Source organism: Ambystoma mexicanum, chromosome 6q, assembly GCF_040938575.1.
Source record: "Ambystoma mexicanum isolate Mex_15411 chromosome 6q, UKY_AmexF1_1, whole genome shotgun sequence".
Lineage (NCBI taxonomy): Eukaryota > Metazoa > Chordata > Amphibia > Caudata > Ambystomatidae > Ambystoma > Ambystoma mexicanum.
Window position 1 is genome coordinate 1,217,613,271 of NC_090937.1, and position 27,331 is coordinate 1,217,640,601.

Consider the following 27,331-nt stretch of genomic DNA (forward strand, 5'->3'; position numbering starts at 1 on the left):
TAGGCACTGGGTTGCATGTGCCATTGGGCGTTCCACTACTACCAATATCCAGATGTCACGGAGGGTCCGTGAGGGCAATAGCATCCAATCTAACATTGCCAAAACAATGACGCTGGCCCTACAGGCCATCATGACATGTCTACCGCCACATAACACCCTAATGCCTTCCACCAGCACCACGCCTACTAGCTCCCAGGCAGGCAACTCCATGTGATGGTCAATGGGCCTGTCTTTGTTGTCTCAGAGGGACAAACAAGTCACCAAGCGTGGCAGGAAGCAGTGCTGATTAAGTGACACTTCTTCCACATCTTGGGTGGGAGGTGGGAGTGTATGTATTGGAGGGGGAGCGTGGGTCCATAGTTCAGATAGACACTTGGGGCCTTATGTTTGGGCGGGGCAGGGTGGGTCCATAGTTGGGATAGGTAGTTGGGAGAATACCTTTGGGAGGGGGCGGGGGGTGGGTCCATAGTTGGGATGGGTACGTTTGGGTGGGTATTGTCGTTGTACCTGTTATCTTTTGTCTTTATCTTAATACACTGGGTTGTTTATCTGACTAAGTGTTACAAATTAAGTGTGTGAAAAAGTGCTCCTTGTGCTTGTGAGGATTGTTCAGAAAGAAAATGTGAATAAGTGCTGCCTGTGCATGTTGACCATCCATTGCATCCCGCCGTGGTCGCACTCCCATCCCATCATCGTCATCATCTCCATCCTCCTCATCTGCTGGTTCCAGGTCCGGGGGCAGTGCAACGTTCTGTCGAATACACATATTGTGCAGCATGGCACATGCCAGGACAATTTTGCCACCCTTTATGGGGCTATACATTAATGCACCGTCAGATCTGCCGAGGCAGCAGAACCTGGCCTTGAGCAGTCCAGAAGTCTGTTCTATGATGCCCCGTGTACGGATGTGTGCCCAGTTGTAGGCCTCCTCATGTCTGTTGTGTGGTTGTCTAACAAGTGTCATCAGCCATGGCATTAGGGCATATCCCGCATCAGCTGCATGGGAGTGACAGAGTGGTGATTGGATGCTAATGGTGGAAATGTTCTGTCGGTGATGATAGCATGTACATATTCACAGTAATGTGTTGTCACACAACATAGTAGATGCCACAGGTGACACAATGCATTTTGCAATATTTGATTGACACACCCTTTCTATATTGAAAACTCTGTTCACTCATTCCTACTGAGACTGTTTTTCCTACTCAATGTCTGCAATCATGATATGGCTATCAATGCTACTACATGTCTTAATCCGTTCAATGTACACAATGGTGTTTCTGCCTACTAGGAGCCTCATGTCTTGTATGGTGCTGACAATCAGCATCATGCACCCGCAGCAAAATGGTGAAGGCACTGCTGTGCGCATTGGGAAAAATTGACATTGTGCACTTGAGAGCAGCTGCTATTTTCTCAACCGTGTCAATACACCCATTTACAGGTCACCATTGCATATTGTGCCACTCCATGGTTGGGGCCTATTTACATTAGCCAGTACATGGATTCCCGTGGCATGGAATACTGTCATGGACCTAATGCAGCAGTAAGCTGGGTGCACTCTCCCCCCTCCACTACACAGGTGTCATGCATTGGTCATTCTACTCACACAAGAACCTGGTGCACTTTGGTGAGTGCCTATTTACCCCCCCACTACACAGAGGTCATGCATTGGTCATTCTTTTCACCCAACAGCCAAGTGCTCTCTCCGATGTGAGTGCATGTACCCTGGCAATGTGGAGTTCTGCAGGACCATTGAGTCGTGTGTCGATCCTGGAAAACATGAACAGCAATAGGTGATGACGTGTTCACCATCATAGACCATCTGCACGTTGAGGGAGTGGAATTGTTTGGAATTTCTATATACTGCCTCAATGGCATGTCTGGCAACCAACTCCACATGGGTGCAGTCTATCACACCAATGCAATTGGGCATGACTGCAAGGGCATGGAAGGCCACTTTGGTGGCATGACCTGGGCAGGGGTTTGGGCTAGGGCGGTGTGGTGCAGCAGTACACCCAGTACCTGGAACAATATCCTGGAAAAAAAGGGTTGTGACAGCCCGTGCAGCTAACCAACGGTGTACCGACACTACCTTCAGCAAGGGTGGAATTGCAGTCTGTATGCTGCAGATGTCATCATTCATGAGGGTGACTATTGATATAATAGCCAGTATAAGGTGTGCATTTGGCTTGGAGTCAGTTTCCAGGGCGAGGCCCTAATGCAGGGTATTGGTGGGCCAATTTGTTCCTCCTGCACCTAGGCGTCCTCCTCTGCCTCAGTGCTGCTTTAGCCTCAATAACTACTTGAAGGTTCCCCAGCCCAATTGCTGCTACACTGACTGCAAGCCTGGTTGTGTTGGGAGGTGGGTTGGGTGTTGGTGTGATCCTTTTCTGCATTCCCAGTGGCTACATCATTGTTGTTCTGCACAACAAGAATATAAAGAAAAAAACATTTTGATTCCAATGTGTGGACTTTAATTGCTACCAAATAGAATATTATGGATGAGGAATATTAGTTCCAAGCGCGGTGATAGTCTTGCAACATTCAAACAATTATTGAATATTGCTACACTTCGGGCCTGTTGCTGCTCACCTGGTATTGTTTAATGCCCGGTCCGTGGTGCCGGTATTACAGGCACAGTGGTCATGGTGGGACCCTCATTTTTTGGGTAGTGTTTCCGTGTAGGCAGAACTCTGAATGTGCCTGTACTACCCCCATGCCGGTAATTCAGGGACATCTGGCGACTTGTTCTGCTGTTTGCAGTTACAGTGCTACTGGGTGCGATAGCACCGTGGGGGTCACTTTGTGGTGACGGTGTTTCCGCACGAGGGGGTCGGAATGTGCCAATCTGGAAAACGGTGCCGGTACAGTGGTACCGGACCGGCACCGTTGATTCCAGACTGGCAAGGTTGTAATCATGCCCAGTGTTTCAAAGTGCCACAAGGCACAAGGGGAGTAAACAATGGAGCAAATAGGCAATGAAATGGACAATAGATAGATAGAAATGGACAGTGGTCCTACTAGGCCTTGTGGCAATCAGAGCATGCAAGGGCAGTGAAAAAGGGGTGGTGAGAGTAAGCACTAATAGGGTGCCCCTGGGGGGATGTGCCAGGGGGCCCCATTGGGAGGCAACAGGTAAGTGCATGGGCAGAGACTTCCGAGGTGAAGTGGGTGGTGTACTCTAAACAGGAAAGTGCAGAGTGTAGGCAAACCACCCGACATGCGGGTCGGGGCCAGAAGCAGTGCATAGGAGGCATTCTAGGGGGAAAATGGGCAGAAGGCCAGGACCCAATTGGATTCTTGTGGGACCAGGCCACCAATCTCAGTGACGGAGTGGATGGTTAGCAAGGGAGGGGGAGAGGGAAGGAGGAAGAGAAGAGAAATGTCTGGAGCTGTTTGTGGAACTTGAGTTGTTCTGGTTCAAGTATGAGAGAGAGGGAGGTTGTTCCATAGGATGGAGCCAGCTGAGGAGAGAGATCTGCCCCCAGCTCTCAGCTTGGAAAAGCGGTTGATCAGCAGAGAGTTGGAGCCTGAAGAAAGTGGGCATTCTTGGCAAGGTCCAAGATATGAGGAGGAAAGGGAGCAGTCGAATATGACCCCAATGTTTCTGGCCTCAGTGGAAAGAGAGGGGGTGAGCACATAGAGAATGGCCAGAGTGTAGGAGGGAGTCGGGAGTCAGGAGCAGGTGTCCCAGGAGGAAGGATCTCGGTCTTACTGGCATTAAGACAGAGATCATTGGAGGTGCACCAAGACTGAATAGCAGACATGCTGTCATGATGACGGGGGGAGAATAGAGGAAGAAGGGAGCTTGAAGAAGAGTTGTGTATCATCCGTGTTACACTGAAAATGAGGAGAGAAGGCAGAGATCAGGTGCGCACAGGGTAAAATGTATATGTATGAAAAGCCAAAGTGAGAGGATAGAGCCCTGTGGAAAACCACAAGTCGAGAGAGTGGTGGAGGAGGAGAAGGAACCCAGGTGCACCGGGGAAGGGTGGTCAGTGCCCGGTCTGTGATACAAAGAATATGTTGGAGCAGATTTATGCGGAAAGAATGGTTCACCATGTCAAAAGCGGAAGAGAGGTCAAAGAGAATGAGAACAGCAGGACAGTTAGAGTCAAGATTTGCAAGCAATTCTTCACGGGTGTTCAGGAGAGCAGATTCCGTGCCTCTGGATGCTTGGAATCCAGATTGATGTTCATGCAAACAACCAAAATACTTGCTAATCGGTGGAAGACCAACTTCTCCAGGAGTTTCCCAAGCAAGGGTGTAGTAGAGATAGGGTGGTAGTTGGCTGGGCATGAGGGGTCGGCTGAAGGCTTTTTGAGGATGGCTGCAGAAGGGAGTGCTTGAGAGAAGAGCAGAAAGAGCGGTAATGTCACACTCACCTGTGTCTCTGCAGGAGCGATGGACAAGCCTCTGTTGACCCTGAGTCTTCACTTCCCCTGTTTCACCTGGAGGAATACTGTCAAATACAAGGTGTACACTCAGGACCTGAATTCACCTGATTCCCTTGGGTCCTTCCCTTCTATTTACTGTGTGCTGTGATGTCCCCCTATGGGTTTACCTTGATATTTAGTAGGGTGTGCACTCCATCCAGCATTTGCAAGGGATCGAATCACTCATGTGATTTGTGCCAATGTCAGTAGGCTGAGTTCAGATGCCAAACACTGTTTTATGCCTTCACAGCGAGGCCGAGAGTTCAAGGCGCAAGTTTTTTCACTGGCTGGAAAGTCCTTCCCACAAGTGAACGTTACGTTGAGAATGTTGAGTGTCCAAAATGTTCCCTATTGTCTTTGTTTGCTGGTATTTTTGTGGGTGAGTAGAGATGCGGGAAGAAGCTAGCTGCTGGTAGGTCTGCACAGCACCTTCAATTCGAGCACGCCTGGTAATGTCTCTCCCTTTCCCTTGCAGGAGAAATGATGTGGTATTAGCGCCTCGAGTCCGGGTTCAGAGCTACTGGAGACTTGGTGGTTTTGCACTGCGTAGAGAGAGAGAGAGCGCAGTGAAATAAGTGTCTACGTTATTGGAGCGAGCACAATGAATAATGTCTCTTCTTTCTTACAGGGGTTTGTGCGCTCGTGCAACTAACCTGGATTCCAGCATCGCGGAAGATTTGGTGAGTATGTGCAGCGCTACTGATGTGCGTGTCTTAACGCTGTTCTTCTTTGTTCTTACAGGTGCCGGTGTAGAAGTCCCCTCTTGACTGGAGATAGCTGCGGCGTGGAGTAAGAACCAGATAAGCTGAAGCTGAATGATCCGGAGCGGGTAAGCAGAAGTAGGATGATCCAGAGCAGGTGAGCAGAAGCAGGATGATCTGGAGCAGGTAAGCAGAAACTGGATGATCCGTAGCAGGTAAGCAGATGCTGGTTGATCCAGAGCATGGCAAGTGTGTTGCTGATACAGCTTGCAGTAATCAACACGAAGCACTGGAAGAATCTTGGGTGTGGCTTATATAGCCAGCCACACCAGTACACTTGAGAACTCATTAGTTATCATGTACTTCCTGTTTGGCAATAGGAAGTGGTAACCAGGCGGTTACTACAAACACTAGGAAGGAATGAAAGGAGGGATTTGTTATGGGTTCTTTGTGTGCCTATGCCAGGCCTGCCAAGCCTCCACCCAGCTTGCCCCAACTACCTGCCTGATACCCATGACAGGTAAGCTAGGAGTGGTTGCAGAAGTCAGAAAGAGGCGGAGCGAGGTTCTAGAAGAACAGCAAGGCACATGTTTGGATGAGAGCTTCATAGAGCGACTACTCTAAAGATATCAACCATGGTGATTGGTGAGAAGGTGAAGAGACTGCAAGGGGGAGGACGAGAGGCCAAGGGAGGCAGGGACACAGGTGGTGGAATGGAGGGGGAAAAGAGAAGCTAGAGGTCAGAATGTCCTGAGTTTTAGAGGTGAAATGGCTGGCCAGTGTCGTACCAAAATATAACGCTTAGCGGCAGGTTTCAGTTGTATCCTCATGACAGGGGCAAGCATGTCAAGAGTGTTGGTGATAGCAAGAAGAAGGTTGGTGAGGACAGAGTTGATGTGAGAGTCACGAAAAGGGGAAGGAGAAGGCATGAAAGTGGAAGAAAACGCAGAAGCTGACACTCGTTTCATCAGATGGATGACCGCAAAGGAGGCTGGCAGTGCTGGTGGAGGCTCAGTCAGGGGGCTGAGAGATCCCAAATGAGAGGAGAAGAGAGAGTGATCAGACCAGGAGAGCGGGGTGGTGAGAGGGTTAAAGAGCGGGATCGGGATATCTGCAGGGATGAAGGCCTCAAGAGTGTGTCTGGGGTGTGTGGGATGTTTCTACCCATGCATCCAAGCCCTGCCACAGAACTGTGCATTACTGGCATTGAAAACATCATGATGACCAGAACTCACCAGAAAATGCACAGGGAAAACATGAAAAATAGGTTGCCATCCATTTATGCCTCTGTCAATGTCAATACAAGAGACCATTGCTAGGCCCTATCCTTTGGCTACACAAAGAGCAAAAACCAGTGCAAAGAAATATGGTGCTGTTCAAAATCCGAAATGCATTAATTCAAGAAAGCTCCCAAAAATGGGTGCAGTACCTGCGTTTGACACTAACCGGCACTAGCGGTCTAAATCTGACAGGAGAACTGTATTTTAGGAGCTGACAAGGAACCTGAGTTAGCTGGAAACTTCAAAGCCTTGCTGGTTAATGAGAATTCTTAACACCTCCTGTTCACAGGCCTGGCTGCATTCTGCTGCCCCCACCAAAAGGAGATCACACCTCTCTGATTGAATCAGGGGAGGGGTCTGCAGGAAAACAGAACAATGAACTTTCCTTGGCTCAGGCAAATGCTAAATCAGGGGTCGTAAATGGCTTCCTTTTGGAAGAAACTGGGAGGAGCATTGCCTCTGGGAGCCACCTGAGCTGGAGGCAGGGACAGACAGAAATTCCCCCAGGTGCTTTGGAACCTAAACCACACCCATCTGGGCGAGAGCATAATTTTAAAAAGATGGATAATTCATAGTACGGAAGTGTCAAAAGTATGTAAAGAATATCATTATTCCTGTGCATTTTCTGTGCACATTTTAAGAGGTGTTAGGACTCTGTGGTATGTTCTGGGGGGTAGTAGCGGAAAATAGGGTATTACTCCAAATGTATGTATGTTAAAAATCTGACACTTCATCATCTGATGCCCATATTCCTTGCACACATTTGTGTAAATTCTGGAAAAGTTTAGAGATTGAGTTCTGGATGAAAAGGGCAGAATTCTGTCAGAAGGGGACACAACATCTTACAAAGACAGGGATCGGATGGTTTGGTGCTACAGAAAATATGTTAACTGGAAATATAACATTAGAAACATTGTACATAGATAAATACGCATTTGGATCAAAAATAGATTTGTGCGCAAAGTGATAAGGGGAGGATCCTCTGACCTATAAACATACCTCATCACGATGACACTCCATTTCCTTCCCCCAATCAAGGGAGAGAGGAGAACTTGGCCAATGATAAGTTGTGAGGGGCAGGCTTAGTTATTCCCACGCACACACCCATTTTCAAAAGACTTAAAAAGACCCATTGAGACCCAGGTAGGGACATTCACTTTCCACTTCAAACTGATTTTTTGCGAAGCACTTTGCCGGACCAGACAATATGCAGAAGACTCCAGAACCAGAACTTAGAATCCAGACTTCAGAACTTGCAGCAGAGAGGCCTAGTCCAAAAGTTGAATCCTTCTCAGCAGGCCTCAGAATCCAGCCACCTAACCAAACTATTGAACAGCCGGGCTGTTCTGTTTGATTCTGGCTAGAACCCTGTGCCAGAACCCAGAAAGCAGTGCTGTATCCAGAGAGACCCAGACCAGACCGCTGTGCAGTGCCAAGAACTTTTGACAGAACCAGAGACCAGACCAGAGAGACCCAGACCAGACCGCTGTGCAGTGCCAAGAACTTTTGCCAGAACCAGAGACCAGACCGCTGTGCAGTGCCGATAGCAGACCCAGACCAGATTGCTGTGAGCAGAATCAGTACCAGAGACCGTCCGTGGCGAGTGAAGCCCAAACCTGACTTGACCAGACCTTGACGGACTATTTCAAATTTATAGTGTGAGTACTCAGCCAGAACTGTGCAAAACCAATCTCTTAGTCTAAAATAATCTAATTCAAATCATTTCCACCTATTTAGAACTGCATCATAGAAATTGTGTGTTCATTCTGTGATTTCAAAGCTGGGAAAGTGTGAATTGCCTTTCTGAATCATTATTTCATTTCTGAAATCTACCTCCACAAAATTGCCTGTATCTTTTGAACCGCGTGTGCTGGGAACGAGATTTCATTTTAAAGCTAAGATCCTCAGCTTTCCAAAGAGCCTAATTGCGCTTGACACACTCGGAAAAAGTGCCGCGAATTGCAACTAGCTCATTTCACCACTTGTGAAAAAATAGCTGCTTTTGCGTTGCATTGCTGCAATTCGTTTTCAACCTGATAATCCCTCATGAATCACTGATAGTGTTGACCTGAACTCATTCAAAGTAGCTGTCACCTACCATGAATCTCCTATAGGGAATTCAAATCATTTTTAGCGTATTTTCACTACTTTGCAAATCACATTTAAAGTTTTTTTGCCTGTGTTTTAAAATCATCCCTGTTGCGCTAAGCTTGCTATGGGGGAACTGAATTGGTATTGCATTTGATTGTATTCCTGAAAATTGTGTGCTCCCCTTCCATCTCCTTATATTGCATAGGGGGGGAGTGAATTGTCAAAAGAAAAAGTGATCATATTATCTCTTGTGGAAACCATCTCAGTTATTTCTGTGCTGCATTCTGTTCCATCATTGCATTTCCTTGAACCCATAAAAGCATTCTCAGCTACTTTATCCTCTCTATACCAACTCATAAGTAATTTTAAAAGTATGCTAGTGTAATATTATCCATTGTTGATCACTGTCATATTCATAAGTGTGCTATCAAATATTAATTTATTTATAAAAGTGTGATATATATCTTGTTTAATTTTTCAATAAATCTTTTAATTTGCAAAACAAACCTACTTCTTGGCTCAGTGAGGTCAGGGGGATTCAAAGAGAGGGGCGTTATACAAGGGTTTATCATCCAGATCTATGAACTTGTCATAAAAATATATAAATAAGGGCTTCCCTTGGGCAACCCAGACTAGGCATTGACTCAGTTGGAGTGCTGAATTGAAGTCGCTTAACAGGTGGGGCCAGTGGGGAGAATAGAGAGGGCAAGAGAGGTACAGAGAACATGGAATCCAGAGGAGGCAGAAATGCTGGAGTCAAGGTGGATGTTAAAGTCTCCAATGCGGAGGAATATAGAGGTAGAGGTCAGAAGAGGAGACAAAGTCAGCCCATTCTGAAAGAAAAACAGAAACAGGGACAGGGGCCTGTAGATAGTGGCAACAGTGAGACAGGGAGTGTCGGAGAGACACAGAGCTTGCAAACAAGACTTTCAAAGGAGGGGTAGCGCTCTATGGGTATGAGAGAGGTAGGGACCCACTCAAGGAAGATCAGGGCTACTTCACCACCAGGTTGGTTGGGCCAAGGCTTAGAAAGGAACTTATTTCCGTCAGGGAGAAGGGAGTTAAAAGCAGTGTCTCAGCTGGCATTGAACCTTGTCTCAGTGAGTTTGAGGACCTCGAGATCAAAGTCTTCAAGAAGGATGCAGATGTCAGAAGAATGTTTGATAACTGAACGAGCATTCAGAGTGGCTAAGTGTAGCTGTTCACCACCTTTTGAGCTTTTCTGAGGAGGGGTACAGGGAGGTGGTACCCCAGTTAGAGTTGGAGAAGGAGGAGTAGAGAGAGATGAAGGAGGAGTTGCAGGAGAAGGTAGGAACTTGATAAGGGCCAGCAGGCGCTTGTCGAAGAGAAGGAGATTGGAATGAGAAAAATGCCATGAGTACTTCCCATCTAGTGCAACCATTAATGGGAGATGAGAAAAAAGGGAGAGGGTAGAGATCAGATGGGAGGTCCATAAGGCTGGAGAGGGTACAGTGAAGAGGATAGCAGTGATAGTCTGTCTGGAAGTGGCACTAACACAGGTGTCAGCAACAGGTAGGTCAGGATTGGAAGCCATGATGTCTTTTTAAAGATTTTTTTTCCAGACTTCATGAGAGAGGAGGGATAGGTGATAGAGTAACAGTTAGAATAGATGTGGGAGATAGAGAGTGCCATGGAGGTGGTGGAAAAAATGAACAGTTTGAGAATCTGCAGTATGCATGGGCAAACTCACCAGATGACCCAGCAGCCAAGAGAAGCAAGCAGGTTGCACAAATGCAAAGCACACCTAAATTCGAAATTGCCAGAAAGCACACTGATGCAGTACAAAAAGAATGGTGCACAGATTTAAAGCACAACTAAATTCGAAATTGCCAGAAAGCACACTCATGCAATACAAAATGTAGGGTGCACATTTGTAAAGCACACCTAAATTCGAATGTGGGGGTAAGCAGAGATCAGAGACACTAGATAGTTCTTATAGCAGTCAGAGGCTGCAGCTAAGTTGGGGCCAGAAATAGCTACATGTGATTTACCACAAAATGTAAAACGAAGCAGAAATATGTGGCGGTTATGTTAGAACTGAAATGTCAGTAATGCAATGAGGTAAGGAGAACAAGGATTGGTATTCAGACAAGCAGTCAGGATGAGATTTAGTTCAGGACCCAGTAGCTCCATGTGCAAGCAGCGTCTAAGAAAGGGTTGACCATAGATCCAGGGACAGTGATAAAGGTAGAGACAGAAGTGGCCAGTAATCAAGGCGGGTCACCTCAGTAGTGCCAGGAGAGTGAGACTTGCATCAAGAATGCAGTGAAGGGTACAGGAGGTGCAATGAGCGTGACCAGGGAGGCTTTTGATGGAAAATGCGTGAGCGGTTTACCAGGCAAATCGATACAAACGTGAACACTCTGGTGAGCTGTCGTGATTATGGAGGGCTCCACCAGGCCTGAACAGGGCCAGACAGGGTGAGATACCAGCACTTTAAGGAGGCCCGTTGAAAGGACCAGTGTACGCCTGCATGCTCCCGTAGCTGTCTGATCAATGAACAAGAGCCCAGCCTTTCAGCCAGCTTGGTGAGATCAGCTGTTTTGCTGGTGGAGCAAGGCGACCATGACGGAGGGCCCTCGCGACCTGGTTGGAATGAAGGCAGCCAGGATGTTGCTGCTCGAATAGTCTGCAGATCAGGGTGTTGTGAATTAAAAAAACACAAAGGAGATCAGCAACAGTTGCCCCCACCCCGGCCAAGTTCAAGTGCAACTCCAAGAAATCCCCAAAGCTATTATCTACACAAATAGCTGACGTAAACAGTGAAACTGCTCCCAAGTTTGAACTCCTGCACTGGGCCTCCCGCCTTTGCCTTGGATGGCCAGACAAGCACACGCTGCCCACGTCTTTTGAAAGCAGACAAAGTCATGGAGTTGAATGAATCTAAAATTCGGAAAGTGATGGCACCACCAATATATTTCCTTTTCATATACTAGTAGTCATTTTTTATGTGTTCCATATAACAATTGGTTTGGATCAAAATGTAATGAAAGCTCTTAGCACAAGGGTATACAATACCAAAATTAAAGGTTAACCATCACAGTGCCTGTGCAGCAGGATGAAGCATTGCTATCTTGCAAGAAAACAAGTTTTAGGCTCATCTGAAAAGTTGAAACCCGCATTCCTTCCAGATGTTCAATCAGTTTTGTATGAGGCACACACCTTTGAGTGAACAGTTCTATCCCTGATGCTGGACTGCATTCTGAAATGCATTGGCTTCTGCAATTCATACTGCCACTCTTTTGATAATGCAATAAAATCACAACTGAGTTAAACCATTAGTGTAATTAGATGTGATTGAAACAACAGAGTGTATTGAAGTGGGAGAATAGGAGAAAAGACTCCCCCCAATCTCCTCGCGACCCTGGCCCAGAGGATTGAGGCCCAGACACCCGCCACGAGATGAATTCGTCTATCTACCAGACGACCAAATACCCTGGTTCAAGAACATACGGATGTGCCCACCAGCCTGCCCACTAGCCTGCCCTACTCAAGCCGACACCTGCGGCATGGATGTACTCGACTAAGACTTCAACAACAAGCACCCACATGGTTAGAGATGCCATGACGACCTAGCCAACTGCCAAGAACACACGTGCCACCATGCACTCTGGACACTCCCACACCAACCCACACGAAGAATATAATCAGTGCTATGACGTAGGTGACGGATACACCCACGGACGCGCATCTTTATTATTTTTCACATAGGTTTTCCGAAATGCAGAAACGCAAGACGCACAAAGCACTCGCTTACACGCTTGATGTCGCTTCTCCCGACCCTTGCATCGTGATGAAAATATAACGAAGACATGATACTGCCTATGAAGCCATGTCACACCGCAACACAGGTGGCGTGCATTACACATCCCCACCTATGAACCAGGCCCAAGTAGGCCGCAAGCAAGGGCCGCCATGAACACTGAACGAGCAAGAGTAAAAGTGCTGACCATGCAGAACGAGCCCAGCGAGAGCTGACAGCCAAGGGAGCGATGTTTCAACTCGTATGCTACCAGCCGACGCCAAGGTCACACTTGTAAGCAAAGCCAAGTACGCAGAAGCAAATACAACTTTAAATGTGCAGAATTCTGCCTCAGACACGGTCTCTCCTCACGTGACCAAGCCAACCTGACAAGGTGCCAGACCCACGAGGGAGAAGTCGCCTGGGTCCCACATCTGGGACACAGACTGCAACAATGAAATGACCCAATGGACACCTACAGCGATGGGAATGGTCTGCTCTCAGGCCTATGAGCAAATCCGCACATTGTCTGCATGAACACATAGTTACATATTGTTGCCAGTGACAGGTACCCCGCGAGCTGGGAACAACAATGGTCCCAGGCTGGGGGGCTCGCGAGGGGACCAATCAGAACATTGGGGCACTCATCACTGACACCACTAACATTAGCCAATCATTAGGGGTTTCCGTGTAACAATTTCCAAGTATCTAATAGAAGGGACAACCCAAGTATACCACCTCACTGACCCTCGACCACTAATAATGTTCTCTATATGTATGCTATACTAACCCTACAACTCGAGGAACCAATCCAGAGTGGCGATAGGTTTTTCACTAACTTTCCCAGGTGACGCAAGTAGCGCATCATACTGAGGCAAAAAGGGGCCTGCGAGCCCCACGGTTTCTGAGAGTCTGGACGGACGCGTACGATCCTAGACCCATCCCTGCCATTGTTCAATAAACAGCAGAACCACCTTGCTTCTTGCGTGTTTCTCATACTCATTTTTGGGAAACACGGGAGGAGTTGGGGCCTCCCAGCCCGGAGGTCCGCGGACGGCCCAACCGACCCCCGGAGAAACACCCCGACAAGTTGGAGGCACCGTTGAGATCTGGTTGCGATCTACCTTTTTATTTTTCCGAGTACTCTCGTTGCGAGGAGGCCCGGCGGCGCAGCCCCCTCTGCCGCTGCCCCCTTTTTGAGGACTACAGGACCATCGCGGAATTGCGAGAAGACCGGACAGCGCAATCCGGATATTGGCCCTCGGGAGCCAGTTGAGAAGTATCCCGCCCGCGGTTGGCGAGTGTCCAGACGTGGTCCAGACGAGGGGAGGTGGCGAGCCGCTTGGAGGGGTGCACGCAGTCGAGCGGCCCCGCATCAAGAGAACTTGGTGAGTATGTCACACTCAACAAGCAACGTGAGATTGTGAGGGAGGAGGGTGGAATGAAATAAGGGAGGTGGGAGGTGTTACTAAGGTGTACGGCGAAGATTTGATAAATTAGTGTTGACGGTGAAGTGAATGGTAGCTTGACAGGCGCGAGAGCGTCCGCTACGTCACGGAGAAGGGTGGGCGGAGCACAAAAACATCATGTGCGGCTGCTCGTAGACACTGATTGGCCTAGATCGTGACCACCTGTAAGGGGTGTGTGTGTGTGTGGCTTCCTACGAATTGGCGGTTATTGATCAATGAGTAGATGAGGATCCCTATTGATCGAGCAGCGAAACTCGATAGATAGATGACGTTTTCCTGTAGGGGGTAGCTAACTGGTTGCCTAATACGGGAGATAATTGGCTGGTTAAGCCCTCCTGTTGAGGGGCGTATCACACGCGAGGCGACGCAGCATGCGCAGTCTGATTATATTATTGGTTACCTTGTTCCAGGCGTGACAAGAGGACAGCTGTGGGGTTAACGGGGACAAATAGCAAAACTTATTTTGAGCTTTCTGAAGTGTAAAAGATCTTACCGATAGTTTTGGAAGAGGTCGGTGACGTCACCCATAGGGCTTTCGTAGGATACCTCGACCACACAGAACTGTTGAAGAGTGGTGGGGAAGTGAATAGTGGTGAGGGGGTGGGCACGGAGGTTGACGGCCACGTTAAATCCGGGACAGGTGAAGAGGGGGAAGTGACCGTGCACAGAGAACGCCAGCCACGACGAGTGAGGAAGGAGGAGGAGGGGTGGAGAAAAGTGGGACGGCTGTATAAGCACGTCACACAGGGCATGCAGCCGCAGGGGGCTACGTGCGCCTTGGCCGTAGGGGGCCGTAACGGTATTAAGGAAGAAAAAACAAGACAGGGAAAAGACAATATACTTGTAAGCGTTATATTTGGCTGTTTTTCTTTTAGCGGACGGTCGCAAGTTCCCAAACTACGGGGCCAGGTAACGACTACTATATTGAAGGGAGCTAACAACACAGTGCAACCATGTCATACGGGTTAGGATCGGGAGGGTGGGGGAACACCCTCACTACCCCACTACAGCATATATGTAAAACACTGTCACCCCATAGGGAGAAAGTGATTAAATACAGCATAGAATGGACACAAGGGACGGACAACAAAATGACGACACCCTGGCCGCCTAACGGCAGTTTCGACCCATACGTCCAACACTCGCTACTGACACATCTACACAACACATACAAGGGGAAGAAGTTGATGCACCACGTGGAGGTGTTTAACTTATGGAGGATGTTCCAGGGGTCCCGACCAGGACCAACCGGAATGTTCACTGTAGGAAACGAAGGAGGAGATGAAGATTAAGGAGGACGAAGGAAATGGGAAAAAGGAGGTTGAAAGCGCACAGTGCGCGGGAAGAGGCCGAGAGGGGGAGGAAAAGCTTAGCATCGTAAATGAAACAGAAATAAAAAAGGAACGGACCGACGACATGCCTTTAGCGAAAGTAGTGAAAAAGGAGGAAGGGGGCTTATAACCTGTAACGGAACTATGAGAAGTGGCAAGGCAACAACTAACGGCGGCTGAGGGGTATTCAAATCCAGCATACAGCCCACCACCATATACAGCTACAGGTGGCTACACAGGCGGGGAGGTGACAAGTGCGGTATGCCCAATTTATGCGAAGGTGCACGCAAGGGAAGGGAAGACTAGTGAAGAACCAATCCCAGCCATAGGACACGACGAGTGGGTAGCTGCGCAGGTGCTGCTAAAATTGCAAGGGACATTAACGGGAGAAGAGAAGGAGGTAGTGAGGAAAGTGAACAGGGACAATGAGAGTAGCAGTGAAATAAAAGGGGAAGGAGGCAAAAAGAAAGAAGGGGAGCTGTTACGAGCAGAGGAGGAGATGTTGGAGGAACGATTGGCAGAGTTAAGGAATGAGCAAAACGTCCTGATCAAACAGCTTGAGAGGGAGGAACCAGAGAGAAGGAGGGAAAGGATGGAAAGTAAGGATGAGTTAGAAAAAATGAGGGAACAAACTGAAGAACGGAAGAGGGAAGCTGAAAGGATGAAGGCAATAGCAGAAAGGGTATCTCGAGCAGCGCAGCGCGACAGGAAAAGAGAGGAAGAACCGAAAGAAAAGGAAATGGAAATATGGAAGAGAAAAATACTATCAGAAACCACCAAGAAATACGAGGGAGGGAAGGTAATAGAAAGCATAATAGAAAGGGAGAGAGAGATGGGAAAGGAGGAGAGAGGAAGAAAGGATATTAGAGAAGGTGAGCAGTGAGGTGATGGAGGAATTAAAAAAGAAAAGAGAGGAAATAGGTGGTGAAATAGTAGAGAAAAGGGAAGGGGAAAGAGGAGATAGGAAAGGAGAGAGTGGGGTAAGGAAATATGTACGCAGGGACACAGAAGTAGCAACAACATCAACACAAAAGGGAGCAATTGGTAAAGAAGAAGTGGGAGAAACGGATTTAATAGATTTAAAAACAGTGACGATTAGGGGGAAAAAGACAGATTGGGGGTTGTCGCTCCTGGATGATTTTTGCGAGGAAGAAGAAGGAATGGGGGGAGAAGGAAGAAGCGGCGAAAGGGAAAGCTTGGACAAATTGTACATCACCCGCACCAACAGGGAATCCCCATTGGCATGCAGAAGGAAGGAAGAGCTGGGGGGAATTGAGGTGAAAGAACAAGGAATGACGGGAAGACAAACACGTGCAGCTACACCCGAATCATGCCGTCCAACATGTCCGCCCACACCCGCTCCTGAACACTCCCCCTACGCTGGCAGGCTTAGAGATCTCCCCGGACGCAGGCAGGAAGAACAGACACACACACCCACATCAAATAAAGGAAATAATAAGAGAAGGGGAAGAGATGAAGGGGAAACAGCTATGAGCGGGGGAAATATGGATATAACAGATGACGTAGACGACTCAGAATAAGAGGAAGCGTATACGGACTCTGCACCGCGACAACTGGGGGGACAGATGGGACACAATCTAATGCCACTATTGGAGAGATGGGGGGTTAGACCACAATACGTCCCTTGGAAGCATGCAGATAAGGAAAATATAAAGTGTAGGCTCCCATCACTAAGTGGAGGAGCGGGAAAATGGATATATGAGATGGAAAAACACACTGCAGGACAGAAACTAGCACTAGGAGACGTGAAGGGCCTACTGATATCAATATTAGGGGATGCGGCAGATGACATCTGGAAGAGAGCGGGTTTCCCCGGGGTCACAATAACGAACACATCACATGACGGGGCGCCATTTGCGAATTGCAGGCATGCATTATGGCAAGCACTGAGGGTACAATACCAAGACACCTCAGACATAGGAGCAATTACGTCACGCAAGATGCGTGAGAACGAAGATCCTGTTGATTATATCCCGGAGATTCAGGAGAAGTGGCGTATGAAACTAGAGAGCAATGGGACAAGACACCGGCAATATTTTACCACATACTAATACAAGGGCTCCCGGAGGCAGTACAAAAACAATTGAAGAAAGTAGTGGGGATGGAAGCAAAGGCTTGGCCGGAAATACAACTGACAATAGTACACCATTGTAGGACGTGACAAGAAAATATGAAACAAAAGGAAGAAGATAGAAAAGCGGAAGAGGCTAAATTAGTGCAGAAAAAACTAAGTACACCATGGAAGGTGCACTAATAACTCCACCAACAACAATGACACCAAACCCCACGCAAGTAGTGGCCACGCAGGATCCCTCACAACTACAAATACCACCACTACCACAATCACCACGAATTATAACACAACAGCTGCCACCACCCCCACCATACACGGCTAACATGGGAGGAGGATGCATGGCATCAGGAACTGGATATTATAATAACATCAGGGGAAGGGGAGGAATGATGTGGGGGAGGAGATATGGCTATCCTGCACAACAGCAAGGAGGAGGATTCCAAAGCTTAAAGCTTCTACCCCACTGGGCAACCAGTGTACCAGGATAATGCAGGAAGTTTCCCATGGCAGACAAGGGAATCACCTGTATGTTGGGTTTGTGGAATGTTAGGACACATGTCACGTACATGTAGAATGAGACCCTCCACACCAGCATGGGGGGAACAAGGACATCAAGGGCCTACAAGGGAGCAGCAGGGTTACCAACAACTGCAGGGGCTGCAACAGAGCAGCACACAGCAACAGTTAGTAACACAACAACAGCCACAGACATATTCACTACCGCAACAACAGGTAGCAATAACACAACAACACAAATGCAGCCAGTGCAGCAGCCCACTCAAATACAGGACCATAAGATAACCTCCACCGATACACAGCTACAACAAACACAATTGGGAAGGGTGACTGTCCTGGGACACAACCCTTACACAGGAAGTGGTCAGTCATTATACCCACAATATGACAGCCCACCAACGTCCTTGGTGTGTCCCATCCTGTCGATAACACCTAATAGTGCGGAGGAACTACGCATTGAGGTAACGATAGGTGACAAAAAATTATCATTCCTTGTTGATACTGGGGCAACCCGGTCTTGCATAAGGGAAGGTAGATTTAAGATGCCATGTGAGGCCATGAGCACCCAAGGATTCTCTGGAGCTAGGGGGTTGGTTCCCTTTACTGATAGCATCTCCTTATCTATTGGAGATTATGACATGTCTGTCCCGCTCCTGTATTCAAGGGAGTCACCAGTAAACATACTTGGGAGGGACATAATGAGCAGGCTAAATATGACAATCTCCTTCACAGAGAACGGCATAATTTGTTCCACTCCAGGAATGAACATGCTCACTGCACGGCACATACTGCAAGCATACTGTGGACAGACAGTAACTCGGGCTGAGCCAGTGGATGGCGAGCTGTTCCAGTACGGAACAGACACGGCATTCGCATGGATGCCAGGAATAGAAGGAAAGATCTGGAGGAGGCCAGCAGCATATTTGTTCAGACCCGAGACACCAGCCAATGAACCAGAAGGAAAGGTGATTACGGTGAGCATCGAGAGTATTATAGCAACTGCTGATTATATCGCAGTACATGCCCAAGACCGGGAAGGGAGAGCATGGAGGGCAGTGATAGCCCTGGCTGAGGGATGCAGGCTCACCCAGGTGTCCGATGAGGAGCTCTTTTCAGAAGACAAGGAAGAGGGTGAAATGGTATTTATGATGAGTGTAGATATATGGCTAAGAGTGACATATAAGCAAGTGGCACAGAAACTGGCCATGGCACTTGAAGCACCCTCATCTACCCCAGTTCCCTTTTACGAGGAAGATATGGCAAAAGTTCCAACATCACTGTGGACAACCAGTCCCTATAACGTGGGCTGCATAAAGAGTATCGGGGGAGTAAGAATAAAGCTGAAAAAGGGTGCAATACTACCTAGAGTGAAACAATACCCACTATCAAAAGAGGCAGATGAGGGCATACACGAAACGAGCATATACGGCCCTAATAAATAATGGCATATTGGTACCATCAGAATCACCATGTAACACGGCCATGTACCCAGTGCGCAAAGCTAAAGGAGGGTCTTGGCTTTTTATCCAGGACCTCAGACCCTTGAACAACATTATAGAAGCAGAATACCCCATAGCAGCAAATCCGGCCACAATATTATGTGGAATTCCGGCAGAGGCCTCACGGTTCACAGTGATTGACCTCAAAAATGCCTTTTTCTCAATACCCCTGCACCCAGATTCACAAGACTTGACAAGCTTCACATACAGAAACACAAAATGGAAACACACCAGGTTACCACAAGGGTACTGCGAGTCACCCTCAATTTTCAACAGAGTAATACAGATGGACTTGGGAAACCTTGAATTGGAAAGTACGGTGCTGCAATATGTTGACGATATAATAACTTGCAGCACGAACGAGAAAAGGCGCAGGGAGGACTCATTGAAAATGCTGACAGTATTGGCTGAAAAGGGTTACAAGGTAGACAAAGAAAAGTTACAGTACTGTCAGGAACAGGTATTATACATTGGTCAACTAATATCCCAACACGGAAGAAAGATTGCACCACAAAGAGCACAAGCTATATCAAACACGCCACTACCACAAACAGTGAGGGAGCTGCAGCAGTTCCTGGGATTGTGCAACTACTGTAGAGCATGGGTATTTGACTAAAGCTCATTTATAGGACCCCTACTTGAAGCGTTGAGAGAAGCACACAAAGGGAACAAAACATTGGGGTGGACAAGGGAAATGAAGGAGGCATTTGACGAGTTGAAGTACGCAATATCAACTGCTCCGGGACTAGCCACCCCAGATTATGAACGGCAGTTCTTTATCTTTTCACATTGCGACTTAGCAGTAATGAAAGCAGTATTGACTCAGAAAACCAGCATGGGACACAAGCCAATAGCGTTCTACAGCGGTCACTTGGACCCTGTTATGTTAGGTCATTTCCCTTGCGAACAGAGTCTCGCCGCAGCTGCATTTGCGCTAGAGAAATCATCATCTATTACAATGGGGTGCCCAACCACACTATTTGTGGAGCATGCGCTGTTTGCAATATTGAATAAGCCTAAGTCCACACTAACCACGCAGAGGGCGTCAGGTTATGAGATCATTTTGTCTAGACCTGAACTGTCAATCGTCAGATGTAGTACAGTTAACCCAGCAAGGTTTATAGCGGAAGCCATTGAGGAAGGAGATTATGCTCAAGATTGTACACAGACTATCGAAATGTATTCATGCACTAGAAAAGTTGAAGAGGATGCACTCAACGGTGGAGACATTTTACCAAAGTGTCTCCATCAACAATAGACCAAAGTGATGGGATAAGGAGAACTGGGGCAGCAGTTGTAAAAATTACAGAAGATTTGATGTATGTCCCGGTGAAATGTGTACAGTTACCACAGCATTATTCGGCTCAAGCAGCAGAATTGGTTGCACTGATCTTGGCGTTGAAGGAAAGCGTTGACAAAAGAGTTACTATATATTCTGATACCGCCAATGTCACGTCAACTGTCCACTCAGGGTTGATAAAATGGCAGAGAAGGGGGTTTAGAAGAGCTGATGGCACCCCGGTGCAACATGCTCTCTTGTTAGCTGAACTAATTGAAGTAATTAATGATCCCCAAGAAATAGCTTTGGTTAAATACCCCGCACACAAGGGAATGAAACAGCAGACGCACATGCCAAACATGCGGCGTACTTTGGTGAAATATGGAACCCCCCAGAGTCAGAGAGAGGGAGAGGGAGGGGCATGGCCAAACAGATGTTGATGAAAGAAGGGTACACCCATCTCCTAGCCACACATATAATGGAATTACAGGCAGCCGCACCAATGGTAGAAAAGGAACTATGGGTAAAAAGAGGATGTACGATGTCCCCAACTGACACACTGTGACGTCAAAATAACACCGGAAAGGTGGTCATGACGTTGGCACTGTTGAACACCGCCCTGGCCCAGCTCCATCACCCAGCTCATACAGGAAAGGAAGTAATTGCAGCACGAATTAGGGAAGACTGGTTCTGCCCCGAGTTAAATTCTCATGTAACAAATTTTATCAGCAATTGCCTTACATGCCAACAGTTTACGGCCGGTCACATGCTGCAAGTGATAAAAGGTACTATACCCCGGCCAGAGGGACCCTTCCTGCACATTCACATTGACTACGTTGATATGATAGATGTATGTCAAGGAAATAGGTATTTGATTGTAGTGGTATGCCCATTCTCCAGGTGGATCGAGGCCGGACCCTGCTCACATGCAGATGCGTTCAGAGCAGCTAAATTTCTAGTGAGAGAGGTTTTCCCCAGGTGGGGTGTGTGTGAAGTGTTACGGTCAGATAACGGCCCACACTTTGCTAATGAAATGTTTCAGCACATGACGTCCTTGCTGGGCATTAAGCATACATTTGTGTGTGCATATCACCCGCAGGCCAACGGTTTATGTGAACGCCTGAATGGCCTATTGAAAGAAGAAATAGCAAAAATACAGCAAACAACCAAGAAGAGCTGGTTGTACTGTCTTCCGCTAGCTCTATTTGAGCTAAGGAATAGGCCAGGGTCTGATCACCACCTCACTCCTCACGAGGTGGTGACAGGACGTCAAATGCGCCTTCCTCTAACGCCTACATCAAGAGCATTCACAGACTATGAAAACACTGCAACTGTTCTTGGTGACGAAATGTATCAATATGTGTCTTCCTTGATTACTAGTGTAGCGTTTGTATCTCAACAGCTCGAGCGCACGCGGGGCGGGTCGAAGAGTTCTCAACAAGAAGACACTGACAAGGAACTGGAAAAGGAAGGACTAAGCAAAATTGCTAAAGGTGACCATGTGCTACTCAGCAACTTCAATAGAAAGTGGAACGGCCCACGCTTTACTGGTCCTCATTTGGTAGAGGAGGTAGCTACCAGAGCGGTGAAATTGCAGGATAAGCGTGCCTGGAATCACTTACACGACGTGAAGATCTACAAACTCCAGACCCGCCCTAGCGTTAACGACAGGACCAGTGGAAGAGCAACGACAGCAACGGAATTGGCTACGGAGAAGGAAACATCGGCCACAGCTGATGACAGTAGTGTCATCATACGTGATCACACCCCAGATTCCCCAGAGGCAACTACTGAAATAGACACTGGACACTTGCCCACAGCCCATCCCATGGTCACGAGATCAAAAAGTAAACATACTTCCGCCAATTGAGCCCCAAACCCCCTCCCCTCTAAGGTCACCCCCAATTGAAGGACATTGTTTTGTGCACACACACACATGTAAACACTTGTATGTTTTCTCTTTTTCCTTCTCTCGCACATGCAGGTACCATGTATAATTGTTCTGAAAAAGAAACTAGGTAACTAACAGTGTACTGTGCCCAGGAGTAGATGCTGCCCACGGATGATAGCACCCCTGAAGCGTTATCACACCAATTTGTATATCACATAAAAAGACCGAAGTACCTAAAAAGAAGGAGGGTACGTGTATATTACACCGCATTTATTTTGGCCATAGAACAATCATTTCCCCATCTTAACCAGCACTTACCCACGCTAAGGGATAGATCACTAAGGTTAGCGTGTGAACAGCTCTTCGCCTGGGCACTGAGCGATTACTTGATAGGGAGAGCTTGATAACAACAACTAACAATAATAACAAGCATATTGAGGATTTTAAGGCGGGCAACTTTAACGTCGCAAGAATAAGCTGCCGGACTGCAGCAAGGTAAGAGCAAATGCCGGTGAGACTAGTTTTTGTAATAAAAATGATAGGAGTATTGGCTGCCTCTGTATGGCAGAAAAGTTATGCTATCAATGTTATGGCTGCACCCAGACCTAACATACCCCCTCCCACGGCTGCAACAGGTGTGACGTCAGGTGGTACTAGCAACCCTCCGCATAAGGGAAGTAGAGTTAAACACAGCACATATTCAGACAATAAGGGTATTGATAATTACATAACAGATTCAGCACACGTCTCAAACAACATGTGGTACCAGCACATGACCCAAATAGGTAAGCAGACAACAGAAGATAGCTGTTATGTTTGCTCATTGATCCCATACGCCATGAGCGCTTCTCGAACATTCGTCGCCACAGAAATAGAAGAAAAGACGGCACGATGTATAGTATATCTGGCACTATTCCAAACAAGAGGGCGATTAAAAGGAACAGTGATGAGAATAGAGTGGAAAACAAGAGATACATACCCATACGAAAACAATTTCCTCAAGTCATATTTGAGTTACCATAAGAGCAGTCTGCATGCTGAAGCGTTCAGATACATGACAAGTGGCCCTGAAAAGGAAGAAACGAAGAAAGTAACACTACAATACCTACCATGTGATTGGTACGCCACTGAAGTTCCTGGTACACAAGGCTGTTGGGAAAGGCCACTGGTAACAATAACAGGGAAGGTATACATGAACAATGAATGGGACATAGGAGTGGTTGGTAGCAACATGGTAACAAGAGAAAATATTACCACCATAAAGGAACACATTGGGCCTCATTACGACTCAGGCGGTAAGGGGTTTACGCCGGCGTAAACAGCGCCGACCCTTACCGCCTGAGTACGAGGTCCCTTAGCGCCATGGAGGTTTTAACATCTGCTTTTAGCAGGTGTTAAAATCCATGGCGCTAAGGGACCATGGAGTTAATTATGCCACCGTAATTTACGGTGGCGTAATTAACGCCTTCCCCACTCCCATTATGCCCTATGGGGCAAAATGGGAATGGGGAAGGGTAAATGGGAAAATGGGGATTTACCGCCCCGCCAAGGTTGGAATGGGGCGGTAAATCCGCCAACCACCATGGTGCGTTTACGCCATGGTGGTAAAGTCACAGCCCAGGCGGTAACTTACCGCCTGGGTCGTAATGAGGCCCAATGACAGATGTTGGCGACATGGATGGAGAAGGATGAAGACCCAATAAGCATACTACCGCTGACCGCACCCAAGTTATGCTACCAACACAGAGGAGATGTGGAGGTGGGATACAACACCAACTGTGGAAGCGTGTTAGAATTACCAGAGGGGGGTGCAGGAACGGCAGTGATAATGGATCACTACTGGGCCTGCGGAAATAAGGCATATCACACCCTGACCCCGTTGTGGAATGGTATATGCACAATGGTACACATCAATGTACCATCGCTAGTGGTGCCCCAAAAACATGTGAATATGGCCAACTTCCCCAAAATGGATGAAGGGAACAAGAGGAAGAAGAGATCTGTACAATCACAGGAGAGAGAGAACAACCACAACAACAATAATGTCCTAAACAGGAAAAAGAGACAAGGAGAACCGCTGACAGGAAACTACCTGTGGGGAAGGTCGGAAACAGCACTCACTTCTATCCCACCAGAACACAGGTTATTTAGCAGGGCTGGTATGTTCTTCTTGTCAATAATACACCCTGGACTACAAGCTTATGCAAATGCTAAATGGCTCCAGATAACCCGATGGGAACTAATGATGACGATTAATTCAACAGTAAACGGATTCAATGCAATAAAAGAGGAACTGCGAGCGGTGAGAATGGTAGCCCCTACAGAACAGATATGTATTGGATCTCCTCACAGCGATGGAGGGAGGAGTTTGCACAAAGATAGGACAATCATGCTGCACATTTATTCCTGCTAATGATGCCGATAATGGTACACTTACCGAAGCAGTATCTCAACTGGCCCAGATGCACTCCAAGATGATGGAAGAAAGTAAAGGAGTAAAGAAGGATGATAGCTGGTTTTCATTGTTATGGTCATGGATGCCATCATGGCTGTCGGACGGGCTGAAGATAATAGTTGGATGCATAATACTGGCTGCAGCTGTATTGATTGTAATAAGGTTTTGGAAGGCCAGGAAAGCACGCACTATAGACAAAGGGCCTCATTACGACCCAGGCGGTAAGTTACCGCCTGGGCCGTGACTTTACCACCATGGCGTAAACTATGTTTACGCCATGGTGGTTGGCGGACTTACCGCCCCATTCCGAGGTTGGCGGGGCGGTAAATCCCCAATCCCCATTTACCCTTCCCCATTCCCATTTTTGCCCCATAGGGCATAAAGGGAGTGGGGAAGGCTTTAATTACGCCATCGTAAATTACGGTGGCGTAATTAACTCCATGGTCCCTTAGCGCCATGGATTTTAACACCTGCTAAAAGCAGGTGTTAAATCCGCCATGGCGCTAAGGGACCTCGTACTCAGGCGGTAAGGGTCGGCGCTGTTTACGCCGCCGTAAAACCCTTACCGCCTGAGTCGTAATGAGGCCCAAAATGATCGAAATGGTCGGCATGCACCCCTTGATGCCAACTGACGATGACCAGCACACAGACGTGATAATAAAGGAAAGGGAGAAACTGCGCAGACAGATCATCGCCAATCACTTAGATCCACCTTCCGTAAAGCTTGAGAACCCAAGAAACCCGAGGAGCTATATCGGAAGATGGGTATACTGCAAACCGGGAGGGAGCTGTGTATACATGTACTGGTCATTTGATGACCATGTCAACCACTATGGACACCTGGGAGGAGTGACTAAAATATGGAGAGTAAGAGGAGATAAAGAAAAAGATATGTTTGTGGTCGACAAGTCGACCAGAGGGGGGACTGAAGTGGGAGAATGGGAGAAAAGACTCCCCCCAATCTCCTCGCGACCCTGGCCCAGAGGATCGAGGCCCAGACACCCGCCACAAGATGACTTTGTCTATCTAACAGACAACCAAATACCCTGGTTCAAGAACATACGGATGTGCCCACCAGCCTGCCCACCAGCCTGCCCTACTCAAGCCGACACCTGCGGCTTGAGTAGGGCTCCTAAGACCTCAACAACAAGCACCCACATCGTTAGAGATGCCATGACGACCTAGCCAACTGCCAAGAACACACATGCCACCATGCACACTGGACACTCCCACACCAACCCACACGAAGAATATAATCAGTGCTATGACATAGGTGACGGATACACCCACTGACGCGCATCTTTATTATTTTTCACATAGGTTTTCCGAAATGCAGAAACGCAAGACGCACAAAGCACTCACTTACACGCTTGCTGTCGCTTCTCCCGACCCTTGCATCGTGATGAAAATATAACAAAGACATGATACTGCCTATGAAGCCATGTCACACTGCAACACAGGTGCCGTGCATTACACATCCCCACCTATGAACCAGGCCCAAGTAGGCCGCAAGCAAGAGCCGCCATGAACACTGAACGAGCAAGAGTACAAGTACTGACCATGCAGAACAAGCCCAGCGAGAGCTGACAGCCAAGGGAGCGATGTTGCAACTCGTATGATACCAGCCGACGCCAAGGTCACACCTGTAAGCAAAGCCAAGTACGCAGAAGCAAATACAACTTTAAATGTGCAGAATTCTGCCTCAGACACGGTCTCTCCTCACGTGACCAAGCCAACCTGATAAGGTGCCAGACCCACGAGGGAGAAGTCGCCTGGGTCCCACGTCTGGGACACAGGCTGCAACAATGAAATGACCCAATGGACACCTACAGCGATGGGAATGGTCTGCTCTCAGGCCTATGAGCAAATCCGCGCATTCTCTGCATGAACACATAGTTACATATTGTTGTCAGTGACATGTACACCGCGAGCTGGGAACAACGATGGTCCCAGGCTGGGGGGCTCGCGAGTGGACCAATCAGAACATGGGGGCACTCATCACTGACGCCACTAACATTAGCCAATCATTAGGGGTTTTCGTGTAACAATTTTCAAGTATCTATTAGAAGGGACAGCCCAAGTATACCACCTCACTGACCCTCGACCACTAATAATGTTCTCTATATGTATGCTACACTAACCCTACCACTCGAGGAACCAATCCAGAGTGGCGATAGGTTTTTCGCTAACTTTCCCAGGTGACGCAAGTAGCGCGTCATACTGAGGCAAAAAGGGGCCTGCGAGCCCCACGGTTTTTGAGAGTCTGGACGGACGCGTACGATCCTAGACCCATCCCTGCCGTTGTTCAAAAAACAGCAGAACCACCTTGCTTCTTGCGTGTGTCTCATACTCATTTTTGGGAAACACAGGAGGAGTTGCGGCCTCCCAGCTCGGAGGTCCGCGGACGGCCCAGCCGACCCTGGGAGAAACACCCCGATAATATACTTTCAACTGTATATGAAAAAGCATATGAAAGTGTAAGTCAATATTGCCATGTGGTCGAATAAATCTAAGCCATTTATTCA